The following is a 7,330-nucleotide window of genomic DNA, read 5'->3' on the forward strand; positions in this document are numbered from 1 at the left end:
CCGCCTTCTCAACAGGCTTCTTAGGTCATTAGCAAACATGAGCAGCCTGGGATAATCAGTAATGTAGGAAGCAAGGGACAGCCTTCTGCTGGAGGCTAGGTGACCCCTGCATTGATGACAATAGCAAAGCAGTCAAAGGCTTTTTTCACTTTGGAAAACAGTGCTGAGCATTCAAGTTGTGGTGGCAAAGAACTAACACCCACAGGAAAGCTGAGAGTCCACTCCTCACCTAGCCCCTACCCCTTTGCCTTGCTGCAGGAATGCAAAAGGACCCCGGGTCTGCCTTACAGGAGAAGTGAACAAATTTGGAGGCCGGTGTGGCAGGAGGCGGCACTTTTAACCAGAGCACAGCTGTGGGCAGACAAATCCTGCGCTGGGCCATACTCCTGTGGGACAGACCCTGTGGCGCTGGGAGATCGGGCCAGCCCTGAGGAAGCAGAGCAGCACAAAGGTTGTAGCGTTGCTCAGTTCCTTCCCCCTCATCTGGGATCTGTGCCAAGCACAGGCGAGCCCCGAGGATGCCTACCGTCTCCCTCCCTCCCTCCTCTCTGCAGCAGCTGTGCACTCCAGCACCCAAATTAAGATTAATCACTCCGTGGTGGCTCTTTTGTTCAACTGTTTTTAAACTTGGAGACCCCTTTATGCCGTCAAGTTAACACAGGACTCGGGGCTTGAATCTGCATTGTTGTCTGCCTTATGCAGTAATTTAATAGGCATGCCAAATGGTAGTCAAACAGCACTAAACCCTGACCAACTTTTTCTATCCTTTGTGTACAGACAAGTGATTGTACAAGAGGCAAAACAGAATAGCTTGCTTGATGTAAAACAAGCTGCAGATTTTAACATATTGTTGTCATTTCCATCCTAGCTACAATTAATTAAAATTCATTTCATGTGACTGAAAAAGGAAAGGCATGGTTGTACACAGGCATAACAATCAACATTGTGCACGCTGTAGGTGGAACAAAAAAAAATTTTCTGAATATTCATGAAAGTTTGCCCTGTTTTCAACAAAATCAAAGCAAAGTTATTTGCTCTGGATAAAGGGGAAAATTACATGTCAAAGATTACAAAAAGAAATATCATGTATTAGCAATATTTTTTCGTATGGATCCTACTTCAGAGTTAGATATGATTTCCAGTATATTGACGTAACTACATAAGAATGTGATTTTCCCTGTCTGAGACCCTACATGTGTGCTATGTTTGCCTGGAGTCTGGAGCACAGCCATTCCTCAAACATCCGCAGAAAACCTGGAAGCCTGGGGATGGACCCTGGTTTCCCCAAAGTGGGAGCTTTACAGCCGCAGTAATAACCTAAAAGTAACAGTCAACTAAGTTCAGTAGGATATATTTTACAGAAGAGAAGCCTCCAGGATCAGAATAGCCTAAATGGTAATGAGGAGATTATTAAGAGGAATCCGTTAAATTTTACAGCAGAAGTTTTGCATCTTACTTAATTGCCAGGTAGCTTGTTGACTACTCTGTGCAGGACACAAGACGGTCTTTGCACAAGTGGGAAATGTCTATGATACTGTAAAGGTCTGGAGTGTATGTTTATTGCATAACGATTTAATCTACTTGATTTGATGGGCTTTGCCACAATTATATCAGCTTAAGAAACCAGTGAAGCTTTAAGGTCACGCCCTGAGTTTAGAATATCCCTCAGCTTCAGGGGAAATTTCCATCTGCCTTTAAGAAACCAGAAGTAGTTTTCCTCTGGTTTTCGGGCTGAGCAATCTACTGTTAGCACACAGTGTCAAACACCAAAGGGATTCTCTTACTTGAAACTACGCAAAGAAAACACATACGGCTTATTTAAATAGTGACATTTTAAAATTCAACCTGCCTTGAACGAAAGAGGACGTCTTCATAGTTTTAAATATTTGGGTAGAAATTATCCATGTTACTTTAAAAAAAAAAAAAAAAAAGAAAATCAAAATAGTCATCGGAAGCAACATTTTACCTTCTGGTGTCTTCAGACACACTATTGTCCATCCAGTATTACTGTGAGATATGAGCTGATTTTGAGAATATGTCAACTAAGTAAGCAGAAAAAACCATGTCAGTTCAGGGCTTAAAAAAAACACCTATACCTGAATATCAAGTCCCGTGAAACAAAAAAGCATATGATTGGTTTAAGGAAAAGACATGATTTAATTTTTGTTGTGTAACAGACTATAAACATTTAATGGAAGAAAAATAATAAATATAAGAATATAAGCCACCAGTAGGAGCAAGGAAATTTGCACAGACAAATAGCTGTTTTACAGCTTTTATTTTGTGTGCCGTCCATCCACCAGAGGCTGATACTCTGACATCATGAATGCTTTGCTTATGACACGTTGTTGTGTCAACCACGGAGGGTGGACATGATAAAGCTCAATCAGGCAGCTGGTCACCCAGCTGGCAGACAGTGAAATATAATATCATCAGAGGGCAAGCCAATAAAGAAATAGAGGCAGAGACACAATGTTTTTCTGGCCTATGACCACCATTTTAGTTATGTTAATCCAACAAATTAAATACAAGAAAATGTACTTAAAAGGCTACGTTATGTTCCAGCTGCCAAAAAGTCAAGAAATTGACATTTGATGTTGTTTCCAAAATGTTAATTACTTGCCGTCTCCGTGTCCACACACATATACACACAGAGTGGTTATGTCATGCTCAGAAGTAATGCTGAGTTTTCCATTTAAGGGGAGTCAAATATACAAGTGAGTGAATTAGTGTTTTTAGACCAGCTGGAAACCAGCTAAGTTTTCTCAGTCGGGCCCTTTTTAATTTGTTCTTTTATGTTGCGTTAATGTCCTCTTTTCCTCCTTAAGAAAGAGGGGAAAGAAAATCAGGAGATAATAAGTTCCCAGTTTAGCATTTCCATTGTCTTTCTTGTTAATGACTTTTCCCAGGCTCATGGCTGCATCTTATGCTATGGGGGCAGCCTATAATAATTCCTCTGAACAACGAGCTCTTACACCTGAGTATTATGTTGTAGGCTTAATTCTGCATCAGAGGATAGATCCTTATTAGACTACTTCCAACTCCTTTTCCACCATAGAACATGTGCTTAAAAATATTTTCTCTCTATAGAAATTAATATATAAGGTTTCTTTCCTGTGGTTGAAATAATTATTTGTTTCTACGTTTCTATGGCATAGGAATCCCTGACACGTAATAGCAATAAGGAGGCGATCTTATTTCCCTTTCTACTATTTTAATTAAAAAATATGTTTTAAAGGCATTAAATTATTGTTTTACCTAATTAGAATAGGACCATTGTTCCTATTGTTTTATCCAAGTGCTTGTTCTGTACCAGCACGATTCTCTTGTGATTGTATGTCTGTCTTAGACAAGTTGAAAGGGGGGTTATGACACTAAACTGAGCTTTTACTTGTTTAACAGAAAGTTTTTGGGTCCTGTAACTGGTAATGACTAAGGCCAAGCACCATGCCACAAGTTGAATAAAAAACAGCCTCTCCAGGCAGTTTCCTGCTCAAATAATTCAAAGATGGCAAACAGGACACTGAAGCAGAAAGTCTATGATCTGCTTTATTACTGCAAAGCTGAATCCCTCGGTAGGCTGTGGTTGTGCTCTCCTCCTCACAGAGCAGAGTGGGCGTCCCCTGACGGGTGGGGAAGTACATGTGATGGGTTTCCACATACAAAAACATGCCAGTTCAGCTAAACGGGTGCAAAAATATTTGTGGTCCCTGGTGTTACTTATTTTGTTTGTGTTTAAACCTGTGCTGAACTGGCCAAACTAATAAATATGTTCCATCAAAATAAGCCTGATTTAAACATGAAATACACATGTCCAGACTGATTTAATCCACCTAATTACACTACAGACAGAAAGAAGCAAATAAACCCATCACAAGGGAAAGGTTAGAGAGAACATGTAAATCTCTGGCTCATCACAGTATGGCTATACACAAACTCAGTTTTGGGTATTCAGTGGCAGCCTGGAAAATGTCTGAACCACTGACTGCAATTATTATTGACCTCATGAGCCATAAATCTTACAGCATTGTTATTTTTTAATGACTAAGATACCTGGTGAAAAAAGACGAATTCCTGAACAACCAATCAAACATGCCATTAAAGACACAAACGTGATGGCAGTGTTGGTTGTGTTAGCATCATGCTCAGTGATGTGGCACCCAACAAGGTATGAAATATAGATTCCCATGACTGACTCAACACAGCAAGTGTAATTTCAGGTGACTTCATTAGGTTCCTTTAAAATGACCCTGGAAAGTCACAACGACATAGTGAAGGGCTCGGAGGTTGGCACACCACTAGGCAGAGGCACGAGATGCCACCACCTGGGTGACTCTCCTGCAGGCACACCTTCGGGGCTTAGGGCTCTCCATGCTGTCTCCACCTGCAGGCAAGGGACCTGGCAGAGGCATTTCTGTTTCCCACAGCTGCTCAGGGAAAACCAGCGGTCCCCAGGGGTTACCTGAGAGAGCACAGTGCATGTGGAGAGATTTAAAACCTCTGCCATGGCTCTTTCAATTAAACCCAAGGAAGTTGTAGGGCAGGGAAGTAATAAACCTGCCCTAGGGGCTGTTTGGTCTTCTGTCTTTCTGTCTAGCAGGTGGTTGACTGGGGAAAATTACATCAAGCCTGACATGTTTGTACACCCAGGACAGCTTTCAAGGTGTTTGCGTCTTAATGAATTAAACTTCCTCAGGTTACTAAGAATCATGAGCCTCTGACTTTTTCAGCCTATTGCTAAACCATTGCTTGTCCATGTAAGTCCAGGCCTTTCAGAAACCTTTACTACCATTAATTACTTCCACTCACCCCCAGCCTTTCAGCCATGTTTTCCATATTCTCTCATTTCCAGTGTGACTGACACAACAGTTGCTTTCAGAGAATGTAGTCTTTAATTAATCAACTTACTAGCAGATGTTTTCTGCAGGCTATAATTTCTTGTCTAAAAAGACATTTTCCTTAGAAGAGAATTTAAGGCTGGTAAAAAAAATCAAGTGGTATCTGTAAAACCTAGTCATTTCTTCCATCGAAAACTTCATCTCATTGCTCCAATGACGTGATTTAGCAGACAGATCTTTGGGGTCTCCACTCTGAGTGCCCATTAGTGCTCCTTCTGGTGAATGTAGCAGTGTTGAAGCACATTCACAGATAAAAGAAATGAGACTGCTAACAGTGATGGCCAAACCACAATACTAGCAATAACAATATTTTTTCTCCACCATAGCCCATAATAAAAACTGGAGCAGAAAAAGGGAACAGAGATTTCCAAAGCTTATAATGAGTCCTCTAAACTGTTCATCCTCCTCTGCAGATCACAGTTTTACAGCTATTTACATATAGAATTGAAATGTGTTGATATATCCCCAGTTAAAGTTTTATGAATATTAAGAAAGCACAGTGAGCCCCCATTCCTTAGCCAAGTTTCTTCTAGGTGCTACCATGCTATAAAAGCTGATGAATAACAACTCTTCTGATCTTGAAACATAGTTTTATGGATGCATGACTTGCAAGACCATCTAGGGTCCCAATGAATGTTATGGTTGACTCTTAGTGTAAAGTCACAGCCTGTGTCTGCCAAAGAAAGCAAAGAAATACTATACAGCATTTGTATGGATCTATTTTTAAAGTTATTGAGCAGCTTTCCTTACCATATAGCTACTAAAGTCAATTCCTATCTTTCTTGCCAAAAGCAATCAATCAATCCATCCAACTTACCTATATATCTATTGGACTTCTTGTGTAGCATTGCAAGTTCAGCCTTTTGCTGCCGTGTAAAAATAATGATAAATAACGATTGGAAATCTGTGCCACATCACCAGCACATGTAGTCTTGGAGAGGAAAGGCCCGGTGCCTTCACACACTGGTGGCAGTCTGCAAGGGCAGTCAAGCTGGGGACCAGGAGTGGTGGTTGAACTGCTGTGGTTCAAACTGGTGGAAACAGCAGTGAGAATCTGAGCACCAGTGGCTGCGTGAAAACTTAGGTGTAATGTCATGAGTCCAGGCTAGATCTGCTTTAGTGATACAACCTAAAACAGAACTTGTGGTCTGTAAAATCCATCTGTTTGGGGTACTGGCTAATCCCTGAGCAGCTGGTGGCCATTTCCATTCCTGCTAGCAGCTAACAGAGAACTGGAAAAGAGTTTCATCTTTTCCACTCTTTCATTTCCCTGTCTTGACAGTCCGTTTATGCTTTAATTAGGTTCAATAATGTGCCTAAACAGCCCCTGAATGGGAGATCTCAGATGAGAAATTCACATTTGAGAAAGGCACGCAGAAGGCAAGCTGGCAGGGAACTCCTGTCCCAGTAACCAGGACCAGAATTCAACTTTCACACCTACAGCAAGTAGAGGAAATTTCAGTCTGAGCTGAGAAATCACGCTGGAATTCCTGGTAATAGAAAATGAAGTTATATCCCTTGGCACTTCATAGCAGGGCACGGATGCTTTTCCTATCCAATTCAGCATTAATCATTACAATCCTCCTCGACAAAAATAATTGGTGTTTAGTTGGCTATATTCACATCCTGTCACTTTAATGTTGCTGTTTGGCCACTGTGTGATTTTATTTGGGGTGCATATGAAGGCTGTAAGTTTGAAGGGTCTCACTCCAAGGCAGAAAACAATAATTAGGTAGTTAGGACAGCTTGGCAGCATAGTACCTATTGTACATTAGCAGGGAAAGTGAATACAAGAATAGCATCTTTATTTTGATATTATTGATGTTTTAACATAGCCTAGAGCTGCCATAAAATTAAGGGCTGTGTTGTACTAAATAATAGATAGGAACAGGAAAAATGATTCTGCTCTAAAGAATTTCCAGTCCTCTGGGAACAGAATGTAATGCAATAAATAAACAGACAGGCAAAACATACAATCAAAACACTCTTGAAGAAAATGCTTGTTTTATATCATAACAGCCATGCCCTCCATACTCAGAATGAGATCTATTAACTGGACTGCATATCACAACTCTTAGAGCCACAAAGCTAAAACTTCAGACATCATTCCAACTGCCTTGAGCAGTACTAAAAGACTTCCCCCAGTACTAAAAGTCTTCCTCCCAAAACAGGGGGAGAGGAGGAGAGCTGAGTATCTGTGTTAGGATTTCCCCAACCTGCCTTCCCCCAGCAAAAACTTGATGATGACTATAGTGCCTCTGAAGTTTTGCAGACTTCTGGTAATTTTTAAAGAATCAATAATTATAAGCTAGCATATGTTTTGTCAAAATGTAACAGGGAAAATGGGAACCAAAGCAGCCATGGTATAGAGAGAAGCATCTGAAACAGAAGTTGGAAAAGCATTTTTCGGCTCCAAGTCAAAGAAATCCAGA

The sequence above is a fragment of the Larus michahellis genome, chromosome Z (assembly GCF_964199755.1).
Source record: "Larus michahellis chromosome Z, bLarMic1.1, whole genome shotgun sequence".
Classification (NCBI taxonomy): domain Eukaryota; kingdom Metazoa; phylum Chordata; class Aves; order Charadriiformes; family Laridae; genus Larus; species Larus michahellis.